The 19,990-nt window shown below is 43.8% G+C and overlaps 1 protein-coding gene across 1 annotated transcript in view; it reads right to left on the bottom strand.

Annotated features, from left to right (window-relative positions):
* The window catches only part of C5H1orf116 (chromosome 5 C1orf116 homolog), a 71,831-nt gene extending 60,642 nt beyond the window's left edge, over positions 1–11,189 (bottom strand). Inside the window, exon 1 of the mRNA XM_086923392.1 lies at positions 10,990–11,189. The gene's annotated coding sequence lies outside the window, so the exon portion shown is untranslated. The remainder of the gene's footprint in view (positions 1–10,989) is intronic.
* Between the last annotated feature and the right edge of the window lie 8,801 nt (positions 11,190–19,990).

Below are 19,990 nucleotides of genomic sequence, written 5' to 3'. Positions count from 1 at the left end.
ATACTTATCAGGGCTAACTTTCTCGCACTGGTGGTGTTGGAGAATAAATAACTCAAATACCACTGAAAGAGAAAAATTCCTATATATTTATTGAAGTTGTTACAGATGATGGATGCAGAAGCCAGATATTAGTGAACATCCCAACAAGCCATGATATATTACTTTATTGGGATTCTATTCTTTGAAAGATCAGGACAGACAGCCTAGCCAGGTAATGCAAGCCATGACTTTGTCACATACACCAAGTCTCCCACTTTCTTAATGGCCGTTGGTGCTTAATTCAATCAATTAAACAGCCTTTGTAAAGCTCAACACTGTCTCCTCTAAGGGTATCTGTGCGTTGTGTCTCCGTCGAAGAGCCAGGTCTTGAGTCTCCTTCTGAAGTCTGCCAGTGAGGGGGATGTACTGAGCTGGAGGGGAAGGTGGTTCCGGGTATTGGCAGTGATGTAGGAGAAGCAGCTGCCACCTCTACAGCTGCAATGGATGCTGGAGAGGTGTGCGAGGGCAAGTGAAGAGGAACACGGGTATCTAGAGCAGGGGTCTCCAAACCGGTCCTGGAGGGCCGGATCCATGCCAGATTTTTAAAAATGACTACATGTATCTCAATGGGGATATCCCAAAAATCTGGCATGGATCCGGCCCTCCAGGACCGGTTTGGAGATCCCTGCTCTAGAGGGTTGATGAAAGTTCAGTCAATGGTTGATGTAGACTGGTCTTAGGTGGTGGAGGGCTTTGTAGGCATGTGTGAGGACCTTGAATTGGCATCTTTTCTGGATGGGGAGTCTCTCAGTTGTGGTGGGGTACACTATGGGTTAGTTTGGTGAGGCCCAGGAGGCATCTGCCTGCAGTGTGTGGTCTGTATGGTCTGGAGTGTTCTGAGGAGCTGTTTGGAGATGCCGGCACATAGGGTGCTGCCGTAGTCGAGGCGGCTGGTGACGAGAGTCCGAGTGACAGTCTTTCTGGTGTTGGTTAGTATCCATCTAAATATTAAGCCGAGCATACGAAATGTGTGGAAGCAGGAGACTGAATTGACTTGTTGCTTCATTGGCAGTTGGCTGTCTGGGATGATGCTGAGGTTGTGTGCATGGTCGGTCAGTGTGGGTGTAGTTCCGAGTTCTGCAAGCAACCAGCTGTGGTCCCTTGTGGAGTGATTCTTCCCAAAGATCAGTACTTCAGTTTTGTAGGTAGTGGTCTCTCATTCACCATTGGGAAATTACTTACTTGGAAGCAGGCCTTTCAAACAACTAGACACAGATGGGCTTTGCCTTGGTGAAGGAGTCAAGTTGTGGGACAAATTGAAGAGACTGACTGTACTCAGAGGGTGCTGGTAGTGTCTTACCATAGGAAAACACAAAGGCAGAATGCAGGTTCTGGAGCAGACCCAGTCTTCTGACAAGAAATGCTTCGCATTGCAACAATATTAATGATACATAGGTTATGGTGTGGGACATTTTGAATGGCTAACATAGAAAGAATGGTGACGGAGTCACACCTGAGCTATGACATACATGTATTGCATATATTCATGTTCAAACCATAGCACGATTCAGGAAGTGACAGGGGGACACCTGAATCTAGGATGACACAACAGGAGAGAAAATGACTCCTTTCTTTCTCCATTTCTATTACAAGAACAGTCTTGAAGGTTTGGAGAGAGGTGATGGAACATCCTTCAGTGGGGAGCGGTATCTACTGAAGTGGCCAGGTTTTGAGGTTGTGCAAATAGGTTTAGGTGAGACGAATAGGTTTAGGTTAAATGAGCAGAGAATTAGATTGCTGTGAAAAAACTCCATTACTTTAAAGTGAACAACCCAAACATTGCCCTCGGCATCACTGGACCGTATTACAGACAAGTTTTATTAGATTATAAGATAGCCCATGAGATTTAGATAAGATATGGCCAGAGGTTTGATTCTCTTCCACATATCAGATGGACTCAGTTGCTATGTTGGTTATGAGTATATATCTCAGCGAGTTAAAACTCTTTCACAGAAAGGTATTTGTAAGATGCCAATAAAATTAAGATCATATTTTTACTGCTGACAGCAGCAACAAGTTCTGCTGCAAACTTTGAAACTCTCCCAGATCTGTGCTGTCCAATATGGTGCAGATTTCAATGAATTGGGAGTCTGTACAGCAGCGTCGCGATTGGTCTAAGCACTGTTGTTCAGCACTCAGACAAGGAGTGGGAGGCTAGATACAAGTCTAAAAGGTATCGGCTGATGTCCGATTTAAAAGAATACAGTCCCACTAATCTCCAGGAAACTTGCCTGACCCCACAAAGGCTGGAAGGATATACCCCAGCAGATTCAAAGCCTGTGTCACATATGGTGCACCAACTGCTAATTGAAGTTCCTTGGGAATGTTTCCAAACACAGAGATTCTGGTTTGATGCAGAAAAGAGATTGTGACGTGTAACAGTGTATTTTCTCAAGTGCACTCTAAAACTGGGAAAGAACGAGAGATTAAAAACATGCTATAACCTAAATTCACCGGTCTGGCCATGGTTTTGACTAAAACGAGAATTGCAATTCCCCAGGCTAGACGAAGGGCTCTCAGTCTTGATAGATAGCCAATAGATATGTTGGTGTGGAGATGGTAGCAGAAGGCCATGTGAAACTCTCAGATCTACGAATGACTGGACCTAGCAGAAAGGTCAGAAGCGTTGTAGCACTTGACAGATCCTGGATACCAGGCCACCATGCCTAAACACATTGGTTGTGAATACCACGATACAATCATCAGAGAGGGAAGAGGCAAACGTAGATAATATTTTGGCTGACTCCTTACAAGCTGGAATGCATTTTGGCTGGAGGGGTCCATGATCCAGTCTATGAAAAGGGGTAGGAGATTCTTCTGCAAAAAGAAAAGGGGGGAGGAAAGAGTTATATGGCCTTTTAGTATTGGTAGGGCAACTCGTTGTGCTTCTCTGTCGCCGATTTTTGGATACCAAATACTGGCCACACGTTCGTAAATTGTAGAAGAAAATGTGCCCTGCCCAGTGTTTTGCTGTGAAGCTTGCAACTGGTGAAATTGAATGTTGGTGCGCTGAATAAAAAGACTGTGCAAGTCTTGATTCCACCTCATGCCTCTTGAATTCACTACCAGGTGCCCTCTGCCTCTTTATCCCACTCTTGAAGGTTTCTTCTTTCTTCCTTTGTTGAGGTTTGTCAGTCTTTCTCTTCCACGTTCTTAAGCACTTGTGTTTTTCACTCTTCCCCTTGGTCAAAGTCTAATTTGGTCAAATAAGTGCTGGTCCTCAAAAAAATAGTGACTGTGGGCCCCTCCTGCGACCACTGGGTCAAATGTAATACTGCTGGTCATGGTTCGATTATATGACAAATGTTATAGTTGCTACGGTGGTTATCTTAAGGAAATATTTTAATAATAACTTACGTTAACAAAACTACGCAGAAACAATTTAAAGAAAAAAGTTGCGTTTTTTACAGGCCTCAAACCAAAACGGCCTCTGGTCTACAATTGTGCAACTTCACTCATGTAGCACGTTCCCGCATAGCAGAAGAGTATGGAGTGCAAATATTCATGATACAATGTATACATGAAGAGGTTGTACGGAGATGTGATAGAAAAGGACAAGAATAAACTAATGATGGTATATCAAAATAGGTGATAGCACGTCCGAAGTGTAGTCAGGCAGGTGGGGTATATAAATGCAGGAAAAAGCAAGCCCTGCAAGAACAACAACCCCTGATGAAATTGTGGTATAAAAGAAAAGAAGCCACGAGTCAACAACAAGAGAGGGGCAGTCTATTTTGAATTGAGAGAAGAGCAGGCTTAGTCTGACATTCTGGCCAACACGAGGGGGGTACATCTTGAGATGAGTAGTCTAACAGTGGGGTGGTTAGGAGCACTGGACTTATTGAGGTGGAACCTTTAGCAAAACTAGGTAAACTCGGAAGAATAAAGGATCGCGTGAGAAGCAGTTTAGCGAAAGTGGTGCAGAACATTCTTTGCTCTACTCAGATTCAGTCCAGGATGGCATCCATTCTCGATTAAAGGGTTAATGAAATAGGCTCATGGCCATACCTCGGAAACTTCTAAGAGGGCCTTGATTGTGGTTAATTGTTAAACCGCTGGACTCACATGGTCTATTTTTATGTCCTTCTCTTACACTATGAACAAGCAAATATTTCCTTTGGCACAGCATGGGCCTTTCTTGTTTACACAGGGAATAAAAAAAAGTGTCCCACACCAGCAAACAACATGAGGAAGAATGAAAGATCCCCAATACATTAGTATGTATGGTGGTCGGGGAGCCCAAGCAAGATAAAACATCATTTTATTACAGAACTTTAAATCAATTTAGGTCCAGTGGACAGAGTGAATTCTGTTAAGATGAACTTCCCGCATTCCTACTGACCAGAACCAATGTGGGTAAAATATCTCTAGCAGTCATTCAACTGGAAAATTACAAATTGCTCCTGCTTGCAAATGGGTAGGCAGATCAAAATAAATGCTATCCAGAAAATCCCATTTGTTTTATGCACATCTGTAGCTGCTTCCTAGAGGCAGCAAATTATGTTATTGGTGTCTATTGATTTTTTTAACAGACGTTTGAGCTGTTTCGTTGCACTCAAAATCCACATGACGTAAATGGATTGAACCTAGTTGACATTTTCCATGGGAATGCTTCTTCCTTGCTTCGTTTTCATAGAATATTCTCTGTCTAGCTCTAGAAACAAACAAGAGTAATACACCCAAAGGATACTATTCCTGGCTGGTCAATGGAAGGCACAAAGCTTTATATCTTTAGACCACAGGAGATGAGAAAAAATTATCCATCCAGTTTCGGACTCTACTGCCCAAGCAGCCGAAGATAGATTTAGTGGTTAAGTGAGAACCGCAGCAGAAGAGCACAAGATGGTTATCGGAAAGAGTCTTTATGTGAAAGATGGAATAGCTTGGGTGAGGCCTACACCCACAAAATCTGATGGTCACCACTTTCCACAACACATTTACAGAGGCTTCACAAAACAAAATCAATGAAAGCTATGGCCTTAATCGGCACGAAACTGACCACAAGTGGATAAAGCTATGCCGCTGCTGTCTAGACAACATGATGAATGTCTGTATACAATGTAAAGTGTGTATAAAATGTAATGTTGCTGCTATCTAGGACAGAGAGCAGACTGTTAGCTGAGCACAAGTGCACAGTGGCCTGCTGTGTTTTTGTGGGATCACTTGTAGACAACAAGTTGAACACGAGAGACCAATGGCCTGCTATGGTTTTCTGAGAGCGCTCATAGAGAACAAGGCGAACACGAGAGACCAATGGCCTGCTATGGTTTTCTGAGAGCGCTCATAGAGAACATGGCGAACACGAGAGACCAATGGCCTGCTATGGTTTTCTGAGTGTGCTCAGAGACAACAAGGTGTACATGAGAGTGCAATGTTAGGATGCATTCATAGGCAACAAGCTGATCACGAGTACAGAGAGTACTGCAGTGACTTTCTCAGAGAAGCCACAGGCAATATGCTGAATTTGAGTCAGTGATAATATGCTGGTCCTCTCTGGGACACAGCAAAGGTAACAAGCTGTACCTAAGTACACAAAATAATGCTGCTGCTTTCTCAGAAAAGTCACAAGCAACAAGCTGAATTTGAGTGCACAATAAAATGCCGCTGCTTGCCATGCTATGCTATTCTGGGAGGGCAGAGGGTCAACGGACAGGATAAGCGCGTTAGAAACTCTTCAAGGAGTCTATTTGCAGCCTATTACAGATCCTGTTTCGGAGGAGTTCGTAGGTATGACAATGAGGGTCCTGGGTACTTTCGTGGCTAGTAGGAATTGCTCTGGTCATGACGCCGAGGTCTACATTTTTTTGTTTTTCTGTCTTTTCGATATAAGTTTGGCAGTTACATTCCCATTTAGTTTCTTTTTCGAAACACGGTTGGCAATTACATTAGCATTAAGTTACCTATTCTTTTAGATCAACCATTCCCTTCATTTGAACGCTGGTGGAAAAGACCAGAGTTAAACTCAAAAGAATAACGTTCAGTTCTGTATTTTAGTCAGAATCCGAAAGGTTGCCCAACAAGGAAAAGCGAGGCGATTCTTGCAAGATCCAGCCAAGAAGCAAGTCTCTGAAAACACAAGGTCCGCCCGCAGGACTTGTTGACATTACCGAGCGTTTCCTCCCCACACCTGCACCACCGCGTTATGATCCTTTTGAAAAACTATCCGGCCCAACCGACCACATTCTTCCTCCGTCGCTCTCACGCCATCATAATAACGTCAACGACTTTTGACAAGTTTAACAGATCGCACCTTTTGGGCCCAGGTTTGCTTTTCTAGGACTAGAGCCCGAGCGACAAATGATTCATGAAAGGTGATTTTTTTTGTTAATATTACGACGATTGCAATAAATGTAGATAACTGCAACGCCCAGATTCTCCTCACTCTGTGTCAGTCTCACACCACAGCATCTGAGAAGTTTTCCAGACCACTTTAAAAAAAATATTATTAGAATAGTAACTCTAGTCCGCGTGTAGGAGCCATATGCATCGACAGTTTATACCTCAAACTGAAAGAACGAAAGGCAGAAGAAAGCCACCTCAGTAGTTCAAAGGCCCCCATGTTATCAGGGGAGGCCTTCGGTTAATGGTAAAACTAAGCATGCTGGGGCTTCCCACTAATTATTGGCATAAAAATACCAGAATGCATAGTACTGCTGCTTGGAAAACCAAGACTGGTTTGTTGCACGTCACATTCACGATATGATATTGCCACTAGTTACAGCTGTAGCAGTACAGTCTGTCCGTGTGCTTACCGTCGTCACAAGCACTTTCACAAGCAAAGTGCCCTCAGATTTCAGGGCACCGCCTCAAATTCTTGTTCCAGCTAAATGGCTCCCGAGAACGGGCGCTCACGTGGAGCCGCCATGAATCCACGCATACAAACGAGGCTTAATCACAGGGCAGAGAGAAACCACGCTGTGGCTAAATTAGTGTCTTTGAAACGTGTTTACCATACTTGTAAAGGTTTCACTGTCGCTATATGCAAAGCACATGGCCTATGCACTATTTGCCTCTTGCCTTATACAAAAGAAAACAAAGCTTTTGTTCTAGTGCACACTACATGCAAAAAAGAAGCATTAAACAAACATGACGCCGTTACTGCAAAAGCAGTTTTCTCCTTGTTCATTGGTTAATAACATGTCACGGTTGATCCCAATTACATTTCTGACTTCAACAAGTGACAAATGTGTTGTTTTGGACAAATGAGTACTTCACATGCGACCCTCCCAGGACAGGTTCATAGCAGAAGCCTGCGACAGGGCATTGCTTTATTTTAATGTTCCTGTCCCTTCAAACACTTCTGCTGTAACTTCTATTATTGATTCTATGCGAGGCGGGGGCTGCTGGTCGCACTGTGTTGAAGTACCTGAACCCCATGTAGGCTCTCCCTGCTCTGGGTAATGAGGTTTATTTATTTTAATTAACTCAAGAGGAGTGGTAATGCCAACCTATTAGCAGTGGGCGCTCGCATCTGAAACACCTTCTCTGCCCTCTCATCCACCAGGCTGTTTAACCTGATTGCCGATCAAAAGCAATTGAGCAAACGGCAAATGGCTGTTTCGCTTTTCAAAAGGGTGAAAAGTTCCACCATGATATGATACCATTAGCCATCCCTGGGTTTTCAGTGAACAACATATTGCATTCTGGGGCTCGTAGCTTTACTTTTAATACGGTTATGGGCTCAGAACCCCAAACACGGAAAGGGATGTTGGCTGAAGGTATCATATAAGCTTGTAACAGCCAAGTTTTACATTTTATAAAGTGTGCTAGTCCTTTTCCAAAACTTCACTTGTTTCACACACAAAACCAAAAGTAAGCTTGGCCCACATAGTATTGAGAGTTCACTCATTTATCTCATACATCAAAATAACAAATGAAAATGCCAAATCATTTTGGCTTGTGTGAAGTGAACAGGGGCGTAGCCAGAAAATTAAAATAACCCCTCCATCCACCCACTCCACTATCTCACCTTTACATTATGCTATCTAGTCATGTTTTCCTCCATTATCCAGACGTGCCATATACCATCGATCCATCCACTCTGCCCTCCATTCATACATCAATCCACTGTGCCATTCATTCATCCACTCTGCCATCCATGCTTCTAATTATCCTTCCTGCCATCCATCCATTATACATTCATCTACTGTGCCATCCATTCACTCATGCTTCCATCCATGTTGTACTCTGCCATCGTTTCACCTGGGTACCCACTTATCCATCCATCCCTTTACTCTGCCTTGCATTCAACCAACCATTCACTCACCCACTCATTCAACCACCCTTCCTTCCATGTATTATTCCTTCCGTCTTTCCCTTTTCTATTTACCTATCTTTTATTCGTCCTTGTCCCTGCTTGCCCGGCTGTATTCCTGTATAATGTAGAGCCTCAATTCCCATCTTCTGTCTGCCCAGTTGCAGACCGAAGAGGCACATACAAACCCCTGCGCTGCTGTAGCTGCTAAAGCTGAAAGGGAGGGGCTCATAATGTCCCTGGTAGTGAAGCTTGCATTGCATACTTCACTAACACACAACACAGGTGCAATATGGGCGGCAGCAGTGGACTGGGCTCGAACACAAAGAACAGGTAAACAGCAGGTGGGAGCAGCACACGGTTCTTTCAACCTTTCAAGACAGGCAGCAGTAGTGTAAGCTGCCCTTTCTCACAGAACAGGTCCAGCTGGAGCATCTACAGTGCAGGTACAGCGTGCCAGCAGCGAAGCAAGTTTACCCCTCACACACAAGGCAACAGGAGTGCAAGCTTCCCTTCCATGCAGAAGGGATCCAGCACGGCAGGAGTAGAGCTTCCCCCGCTCACGGAATGTGCAGATGTGGCATGAGCGGCCTTTAGTTAGAGGCAGCTCTCTGGCGTGGGTGCTACGCCGCTCTCTGGAGTGTGTGCTTCATCCACAGTGGCGAGTGCGTAGGTGGATGAGTGAGCGGATGTTACAGTGCTGCCACCATACGTAACTTCCGTCACATTCCATGCCAGGACACCTGCTGCCACGCTCCGTCGCGCCTCGTGCTTTCACTTGTCATGCTGCCCAAGATGTTTCTGTCACATCCTGCTGTGGTCACTCAAAGAAAAGTACAGTTGTAATCGTATCCTGTGGATGTGTTGTAGTCACTTCATGTAAATCCTAATGCCAGTCTCTTGCATCTCACAGGCTGTGGGCACTTTGTATACCTATGGCCATTGCCCAGTAATATTTTTTAAAGACAAAAAGTGCCTCTATGCTACTTCTGTTTTTCCACCCTCCATTTCCTTCTGTAGTCTGTTTCCCCTCGCTCTGTCAGATACTGCATCTTACACACACACACTTTATTCGTTCTTCCCTCCTCTTTTTTCCTCTGTCCATCATCTTCTCTCTTCTCACTAATTTCACATTTCCTTCCTGCTGCACCTTCATTTCTAGCTTCCTCTTCTCACCCTATCACCCTCTGCTCACTCCTGCCAATTTATCTACCAATCCGCTGTCTTACACACCATTTTTGCCACACTTCACAGTCCTCCATTCTCACCCTCCCTTATCACCTGGCCCTTCTCTTATTTACCCTTGTCTCCCATCTTCCTCTCCGCCTTGTGGGGAAAGTAGAAGGCTTTTTGGCACCAAGGTGAAGGGGCATGTTTCTGTACTACCCCCGCTAGAGATGGCGTCCCACTGGCGTCTTGTACCAGTAACATGGCCTGCTTGTGTCAGTCTTTCCTAAAATGTGCCCTGCCCTCTTCATCTCAAACGTCTTTTCTTTCTCAAACCTCCTCTTTTGGTCTTGTGATCAAATTCCTTTAATGCATTCTCATTACCCATTCTAATTCCTAACCACCTCAGCTCCCTTTATGTATATTACACACCATTCACCCCAACCTGGTTTCATTTTCTTTGGCACACCCCATTTCTCTCCATCCTCTGACATTCTGCACAAGCTCCCCTTCACTCCCCCACGCAAAAGTGTCCTCTCCTTATCTCACCTACCCCCCTCTCTCACACCTTTCCTTTTAGACATCTTCCTGTCTCTCTTTTATCTCACCTCGGTCTGCACAGGACGCCTCTCTCACACTTGCCTCTGGCCTTTTGGGCACTCTGGCAGTACCAGGTGGGCCATTGTGTTTTCGAGGATTTCGTTTTGGGCTGATTTGTCGTGACTGGGACAAAAGTCAAGTCTGTCTCCGAGAGCTTCTCTCTCGTCCCTGTCTGGCATCCCGGAGCTTGACCTCCATTCACAGCTGGAAATCTGGCTTCATCTGATCTCGTACCGAAATCTGTCTCAGAGCGAGGGGGGAGGGGCTCCCAAACCCCTAAATCGTTATCTTAGGGCGTGAGAGAGCCTACTGAATTCTACCTCGCAGTGGGGAGAGGCGTGGGATACACCCTTGCGGCTGTCACCCTTGCGGCTGTCTGTTCCACAGTATGCGGGTTTCCGGGAGCTCGTCTCCTTACAGTGGGCGGTCACTGTTGAACTCTGTGTTTATGCCCCAGGTTTGCGTTTGCTGGTGCCCTGCGGTCCGTGACTGAGGCACAAATATTTTTCACATGGCTGTTCCTAGGTCTGCTGTTCACCACCTTCCGCCCCCTGAATCCTGAAGTTATTCAGAGACTCTCACAGAGCCCACAGTCAACTTGGTGTATGTTATTGTGAACGGCGGCGTCTATAAAGTCACATTTATGCCCGTGGTGCCACTCTTCTCCTGCCTCGGTCTTTACAGCTCCCCTTGGTCTTTGCTACCTTCCCCTTCCTCGAACACTCACCCTTCCTCCCTGTACTCGAAGAAATCCGGTCCGAGTTTTCTCTCCCTTAAGTCCTCTCAATGCTCCCGCCGTCATTCCGGTCCCCACGTTTTCCTCTCCTTTTATACCACAGCACTTGTCTCATTCTTATCTCCCCTTTCTATGGTTCAGAAGTTTCCCTCGCCCACTTTCCCACCATCTCTACCCCACCCTCTCTGCTTACCTGCTGCTCGGTACTGCGGCTGGTCCTCTGAGATTAATAGCGGCACCCTGCACCGGGTAGGTCCTTTGTCCCCAAAAGTATCCCGATGAAGTTGCCAATGCCCGACTCCACTGCCCTCGCTCCGCTCTTGTCGCTGACCTCTGCTAATCTCCCCGGCACAGGTGCGCTCTTTACCTGTTTCTCCCAGACGGCCCAATCACAGCTCTGGCCCGAGCGAGGGCGGGCAGGGCAAAAGTTTCCACCAATCAGAGTTCACGGGATGGCGCTTGGACCTAGCGAGCGAGGGAGGCGGGGCCTGGTGTCAGCCACATAGAACAGGGACAGGCAGGGCTGGGACCGGTAGTTGGCACGGCTGTTAGAACAATATTGCGGTATAGCTGTTATAGCCCTGCACATGGGCTGGTGACAGACTGGGACAGCAAGGACTGTGGCAGGTAGGACGTCCTATCATTGTATTGTTCAGATCGCTACATTTATTACATTTCTGACGTGAGCAGCTTTTCCAGTAGCGGCATACAGCCTGACATTGTGGGCCAGTCTACTTCAGCTGTTGGGTAACTTCACCGTGAGGGACACAAACAGCATTCTTTACTTTCACAAACATCACTTCAACACAAACTAGTTCCCTTCAGGGGCCGTTATGGTAAGAAGCGTTGACAAAGCCAGTAAGCTTTGCCTACAGAAATTATTGGCGTTGTCAATGTATTGTAGGCATGTTGTACAGCAGCACTGGTGCTGTACACCATGGTTAAATGTAAAAAAAAAAATGTAAGTGCAATGACGCGGCTGTGTCATAGCGCTGTTTTCATTGGGTGGAAGGGTGGAGTGGAGGGCAAGATGGTGGGAACGAGGGAAGGCATGTAGGGGGAACACTGACCTCCCAGGGTGTGGGGCGAAATGAGGTATGATGCAGCCAGCAGTGTCCCCATTATAGCGCTTTTTTGTCGTGGTGGGTGGGAGCAACTTTAACAAGGGAGGTAGGACGTGTGGGAGGCAACAAAGACAATATAGAGAGGGCAGGACAATAGACACCAGAGGGTAACACGGACAGCGAAGGGAGGGCAGGTGGGGGCAACACAGACAATGGAGGGAAAGTGGTTTGGGCAACAGACAGTAGAGGAAGAGAAGGTGGGGGGCAACATACAGAGAGTAGGATTTAGAAGCTCGGGCAAGCATGCAGGCAGTGGAGGGTCGTCAGGCGGGAGGAACATGTGGATGACACAGGAGGGAGACACCTGAAAACCACACATGATGGTAGAGAGCGTAAACACAAAAAAGAAGAGCCTAACAAATGAGCAGTGGAAGGCTACCAGTATTGTGTCCATGCTCCAGGAGAGGGACAAACACATGAAGTGGAAGGAAGCCTCCAGCTGACCAACAAGAAGCCAGCAAATGAGAGTGATAGTGAATTCAAGCAATAAATGGTCTCTAAGCCCACTGTTAAAATATAAACGGTCTCATGGGAGACCAAGAAATGCCTACAAATGCCTACAAATGTGTTTTGTGAGCCCACAAAATATTTTAACCAATGTTTACTTTTTATATTGGGAAGGCCCGTCAGCTGCTCAAAAATAAAGTTTTACAAAAACTGCACAACATAAAACAAGAACTGATAAAGCTAAAAAGCTGGCAGCTAATGTTCGTACTATTGCCTTCACCAGTGCTTATTCTATTATGAGCCTGGGACTAAAAGTCACAGACTGTAAGGAAAACATAGTAGTGGGCGAGCTACAAACAGCTGATATACGGTCACTTTAAGCACCTTTTGAACAATTGCCTTGTTTGAGGTTTCCGAGGGTTGTGAGGGGCCAGGAGAGGCAGGTTGAGGCAAGGGTCTGGGTAGCACCAAATGCCTAAATATATATCATTATAACTCAGCACGACATTATGAGAGCCATTTTGAGGCAAGTGACTGCACAGCATCGAATGCAGGTGTATACACCTATCAGAGAGGCGCTGAGCTCGGGCAGGTGCATTGTGCAGCCAGACAAGGGATGCACGCGCTGCTGTTGAGATCTTGGACTGTGGCTGTACAGAACCGAGTACAAGAGGGTGAATTATGGCCATGAGAGTAAGTAAGTGCCCTCCCCCATAGCATATAGTTGTACAGCACAGAGTTTATAACTGCCAATACAATCTAATTGATACAAGAAGTAGCGCTCAAGAAGGGAGCCATGAAACATTGTGCACACGGTTGACCATGAAACTCTGAAACAAAGACTCTATGAAGCAGGCATAGAGGGAACTGCTTTAGACTGGATAGCGTCCTACCTTCGAAACAGAACTAATGTCATCAATACCCCACCTTTCTCGTCCAAACCATACTCCACAAAAGCAGGGGTCCCTCAAGGCTCTATCATCTCGCCCATGCTTTTCAACATCTACATGAAGTCATTACCAGTACTGATCAATAAATTTCACCTCACGTGCTATAACTATGCAGATGACACGCAAATACTCCTTCAACTGGAATGCCCCAAAAACATTGGAAAATCACCAATTTTCAGCTGTTTCAGAGCCGTGGATCAGTGGATGACCTGGAGCCATCTCAAATTGAAGGCTTCAAAAATGGAAATACTCACGTGTGGCGGTTGGAAACATTACAACCCGCTTGCCGCATGGCCTGATGAACTGGGATCAATGCCTAAAGTATCGAAGGAAGTTAGAAACCTCGAATGACCATGGACTCCAAGCTGTCGATGAATGCCAAAGTGGATAAACCAGCAAGATCAAGCTTTGCTACAATAAAAACGCTGCAACAAATTTTTCCTTATTTGGGATTTCCACACAAGGTCCAAGCTACTATCTCCCTTGTTCTGTCCAAACTTGATTACGCCAATAGCCTCTACCACGGATCACCTTTAACGACCATGAAAAGACTACAACTGATTCAGAACTCCTCTGCCAAACTACTCTTGCATATCAAACCGCGAGACCACATCTCACCTGCCTTGAAAGCCCTGCATTGGTTACCGGTTTCCAGCAGATCCACGTTCAAGCTGCTTTGTATCACCCACAAAGCAATACATTGAATGGGACCACTCTTCATCAGGAATAAAATCACCAAACACGTTCAACAAAGGAACCTCCGCTCTAAAGGAGCATCTTGCCTCAAAATCCCACCATACAAGAAAAAAAACATTGGTGGCACATCCTTCTCTGTTAAAGCTGCCAAACTATGGAACTCTTTACCCCTCAACATAAGGTCCACCGACAACCACCTTATCTTCAGAAAACTACAATCATCATTGGTCTACATGTACATACTTCCATTGGGCATCTATGTACCTTCCATGTGCTTGGATCTGTGTGTCTGTTACTTTTCTCCTGAAAAAGCATATTCAATGCACTACCCTATTTCTCATCCTGTGCCTCTATCAATATATTTAATCTACACATACTTACCTCCTTTATGTATCTATATACTTTCAATGTAATTATGGATCTATATATTTATCACTTTCTTCAAATTTAGCATTTCCAATGCAGTACCCTATTTCTCAGCCTATACTTCACTCAATATATCTTTTAGCCCAACCTTCTGACTCATCTCAAACTTCTTCTACCACTCCTTCCAATTCACTACCCTATTTCTGATCCTGTGCCTCTATCAATATCTTTAATCTACATATACTTACCTCCTTTATGTAACTATATACTTTCAATGTAATTATGGATCTATATATTTATCACTTTCTTCCAGTTTAGCATTTCTAATGCACTACCCTATTTCTCAGCCTATACTTCGCTCAATATATCTTCTAGCCCAACCTTCTGACTCATCTCAAACTTCTTCTACTACTCCTTACAATGCACTACCCTATCTCTCATCCTATACATCTATCAATATATCCTCTACATCCACTCTCTCATTTATCCCAAACCTCATACCACTACTATGATTGCCAAAATAACCCTTACTAGACTCTCCCCTACTCTACCCCTCCTTGCATCATCTGACACCTCTTTTACTATACCGATCCCCTAAAAGAAACCTTTTTAAACTCTTTCCTCTGAGTCCTCCCCTCCAAAACTCCCTTTTACTCATCCAAAAGCCTCCTCCTATTGCTAAGACCTAAAAAAAATAATCTTTCACTCTTTTATCCCTCCACTATCCTTTTCAATCGAAAATAACAGACTAACATGTTCACTTCTCAAATTCCATATTAAACTATACTAATATACTACCCAAATAACTGAATAACATATCCACTACTCAAATTACTCCATATTTTTTTATACTATACTAATTTTCAACAGCAATCCTTTCTGGGTTCCGGAGTGGTGTGCTTCTCGCCAGAAAAGCGATTCAACACCCATCAAAGGTAACAAGTGTTGTGATTGCAAATGTTTCTTCCCCTTTTATCCTTTTATCCCTCCGCTATCCTTCTCACTCCAAGTAACTGACTAATATCCACCACTGAAATTACTCATATTTCACCATATTAATTCACCACTAATCCTTTGTAGGCTTTCTGAAGAGCTTGCATCAACAAGCGCTTAATAAATACAAACCTTTGTCCTCCTCTATCCTTCTGCTATCATTCCAAATCAAAATAACTGACTAACCTATCCACCACTTAAAATGTACTTGCATGTTTCACTATACTAATTCAACACTAATCCTCTATGGGTCCCGGAGTAGCGTGCTACTCGCCGAAAAAGTGCTTCGACGCCTCGTCGGGGGTAGTAAGCGCTAAATAAATGCAATTACAATACAATACAATACAATACAAAGCAATCGGCTTCACTAGAAGTGGGCCTGTAATTCCCTAGATCAGTGGGAATGGGGCAGTGTCAGGTACATGTTATCTTCAATTGCCTTATTGCGCCCTCCCCCAAGCACTATTAGACTTTTACAGATAAATACATCCTCTCATTTGCCAATTGCCCCGTGTGTTTGTGAACCACGCCTCCTTTCATTGAACTAACACAGGACGTTGAACGGACTACCCCTCGCCCTTGTTTTAATTATTTTAATTTTGTCTCGGCATCAGAGCTATGCGACCAGCAAGGAGTGTGACTGGGACTGCATTTCCTAGACTGGGTTCTGCATTTCAGACACATGTAACTACAGGGTGTTAGAAAAGAACGGTGTAAAGTGGAGTCACACACGAGTGAGATTTAAATAAGATTTATTGAAGACGAAGCACCAATACAGCAAATGCCTTCTCTCACTGCTCAGCCCCAACGTCCACTGAACAGCACTTTAGAACTCATGCTGACGTGTGGACATTGCAGAGCGAGACATGAAACAGAATGAGAACATAAGACATCCAGCCCCCCCCCTTAAAAAATAAAAAAACAAACAAAGTTAAGACACTTCATCGCAAACAAAGTCTGCCATCCACATGGGCTTTGTGTGAATACGTTTGTCACAAAGTGGTAAACTGCTATTCACATTGCAACCTCCCCCACCAGGTACTACAACATTATCACCCCCAATAGAGGAATACAATAAGACTCAGTGGTGGCCAACCCAGGACTGCTGCTGCAGTTACCGTCAGAATTATATGGAACAGCTTCTTCTGCATTAATGTATCATTCTGAATGATGAGTATTCGCAGAACAAGAAACTGCAGGCACAGCCAAATTCTTAGAGGAACGGGGACAAGGGCAAAAAATGGCCATGCGTTTAAGGTTCCAGAACTTGCCATCAGATAATTGTACAGCATTTCTCAGGACTTTCTTAACTCTTAAAGGTTCGACAAACTGGCTTTCCCATTCCTAGTTTTCTAGGTTGTTTTTAACCTTGAACCAACAACCAACCTTGATTCAAACTCTTTTGGAATTATAATACTAATCCGATGGCAGTGGTAGCTACAAGAACAGTCAGCACCTCTGTTACTGTTTTGCACATGTTTTATCTAACGTGTGCTCAATATGAAAAACTGTGTCATCCACAATGTCCCCCTGTGCAGAAGCAAAGCCTCTAAGTACATACAATCTAAAACAATAACCAACAGAGCACAGCACCAGTATAAGTAATCTCTGACAAACTCAGGTCAGGCTTGTATTTTAATTTCCCAAGTACAACATAACATACTCCAATACAAATAACAATCCAAATAACAAGAAATAGGCAGCATATATTTATTTGTGCAAGTTGACACGTCGTTGTAGAAACTCCACAGCCGACACATGTTTAGTCGTAAGAATGACTTTCTCAAGGCTTAATATAGTAAATCCGTATATACAGTCAAACATTTACTCAGTAGTAACAGAAAGTTTCTCTTTGTACCAAATAAGTAAAACTCTTTAAAGGTGTTTTGCGGTTCGGATATCAACGTTGGCACTCATTAAAATTCTCACTTTGATTAGTGAATTTTGAAAGTCGTAGCTAAAACAATTTAATAATTGCGACAGGAATCTATAAACATTATCCGTAATCCTAATCAATTCGAAAAAGTCTTCATCCAAAGTTCCTTAGTATGGAACACTAATCCATTCCCCCATATCCGTATTGTTTGCCAGACTGGTCTCAACATGTTTGTGGACTTTTGAAATTATGTTTTAGGTCATACATCTTTTTATACTTGTTATGTCTGTTAACTATCTCAGACCTGATAACATCAACTGGCACAATACTGGTAGCAGTTTTTATCAGCCATTCTCGATTTCACTTAGTTCTGGCACCACGTCCTCTCATGACCTCAAAAGGAGACACTACCAAAGCATCAGGAGGGGTGGTGCTATACATCCACATGGTTTGAAAGACTTGAACTTCCCATTCACAACTATTCTGAACAGCCATTTGAATAGAGTTCTTTACACTCTGTGAATTCTTTCAATCATACCATTACCCGAAGGGTTGTAAAGGGAAGTTGTACTATGTCTGATTCTGTTTTTTCTGAAATTATTTTTGGTAATGTTAGATATGAATTGGACATCGTTGTCTGAAATAACTTGGACAGGTAGCCCTTCCTCAATAAAAGTCCTGTCAAGAAATTTCAACACTTCATCAGAAGTAACGTTGTTGACAATTTTTATAACAGGCCACCATGAAAAAACATAAATGAGCACTATGATATACTTTGCTTCCAAACCGATAGGACCCAAGATATCAAATGCAATGGTATGCCACGGTTTGGTGGGAACAAAAGACTCACACGTTTTGGGTCTCAAGGTAACCAAAGGCTATCCAAATTTGTGCACAGCAAACAACCATGCACAATTCTCTCAATAAGAAAATCAATACCGGGCCACCAGAACCAATGTTTGACTCTTTGCCTGGTCTTGATAATTCCGCCATGCTCCTCATGACAAAGTTTAGCGATCTTCAATCTCAAAGAAGAAGGAGGGACAATTTTATCACCTCTGAAGACCCACCCATTGATAATAGAGCGTTCGTGTCTAATCTGCCAAGATGGTTTGAGGACCTCAGGCAGTGTTGATAAATACAGACAGAATCTGTATATCTTTATCAAGACTATAACAGTCCAACCATTCTTTCTCTCCAAAATTGAGCATACCTTGGTTATGAATCAGAGCAATTTGTTCAACATCCAAATCAGTATTGTCACACTCCTGCAGACCAATGGGTAACCTGGACAAGAAATCGGCAATAATATTCTTCTTACCGGGAATGTACACAATTTTGTAAATAGTCTTGTAGACGCATAGACAGTCTAGCAATTCTCGCAGAAGCATTCAAAATTCCCTCTGTAGTGAGTAACTTGATTAAGGGTTTGTGGTCACTCCGTTTCTCACATGATTTTCCCCAGACAAAAGAACAAAAATGTTCCATGGCCCATACGCATGCAAGGTTTCTTTTTCAATTACAGAAAACCTCTGGATTGGAGACAAGGCATGAGAAGCATAGGCTACAATATTTTCCTTCCCATCAGCTTTGACTTGTGATAAAACACCACTCAAAACCTTGTTGCTGGCGTCCACAGTGACTACATTATCTAAATCAGAATCAAATCCCATAAGAGCAGGAGCTTTCATGATTGCATATTTGATATTGTCAAATTCAGATTGGCATCCCATGTCTCACAAGAATTGAACTCTGTTTTTAAGCAACTGCCTAATGTGAAATACCTTCGTAGAGAAGTCCTTCACAAATTTTGAGTAAAACTCCACCAGTTCAAGAAAAGATCTGACCTCCTCTCTATTCTTAGGACTGGGAGCATCGCGAATGACATCAATTAAGGAAGGTTTAGGAGATGTCACTACTGAGAAGGTGACCTAAATAAGTGATAGATTTGACTACAAATTGCACTTAGAATGCTCTCCTGCTAATCCTTTAGTCTCCAGAATAGTGAGAACTTCATTCAAAATCTTTTCGTGTTCCAACATATCTTCCCCAAAAACAAGGATGTCATCTGGGAAACACCTAACGTTTTTGATTTTACCAAAAAATTGGTACATTAAACTTTCGAAAGATGGCAGCGGCTGAGGCTAAACCAAAGGGAAGTCTCTTGTACTGGAAATACCCAAAAGGGGTAATGAATGCAGTAAGCTGCTTACTCTCCTCAGCAAGAGAAATCTTGTGGTAGAGAGCTGAAAGATCTGTAGACCAAAACCACTCAGCTTTTTTTTTACAAGAGATAACATCTTAGAGATCTTAGGGAGAGGAAATTTGTCCACTACAATGTTGTTATTTAAGTGCTTAAGGTCAATACATAACCTCAACTTGCCATTGCCAGGTCTGGCTACCACAATCGGAGAAATCCATTCAGCTGACTGAATTGGCTTAATAATGTCAGCCTTAACCAATTTGTCCAACTCTTTTTCAACATCATCTTTGAGTAAAACGGGAATTTGCCTAACCATATGTACTTTGGGACACGCATCATTTTTCAACACTATGTGATGTTCGAAATCATTGAGATTGCTAATACCCCCATTGAAAACTTTGGGAAATTTCTTCAAAATTTCCTCACAAAGTAGATCACCATTATTAAAGACCTTAACAGGATCAGGACTATTAGGGTTGAGGATAATGTCCAATTTTCCTTCGTCCTTCCAACCTAGAACAGCAGGTCCATTCCTAACA

The sequence above is a fragment of the Lissotriton vulgaris genome, chromosome 5 (genome assembly GCF_964263255.1).
Source record: "Lissotriton vulgaris chromosome 5, aLisVul1.2, whole genome shotgun sequence".
Taxonomy (NCBI): domain Eukaryota; kingdom Metazoa; phylum Chordata; class Amphibia; order Caudata; family Salamandridae; genus Lissotriton; species Lissotriton vulgaris.
Note: the sequence above shows the minus strand (reverse complement) of the source record. Positions and strands in the feature narration are given on the sequence as shown.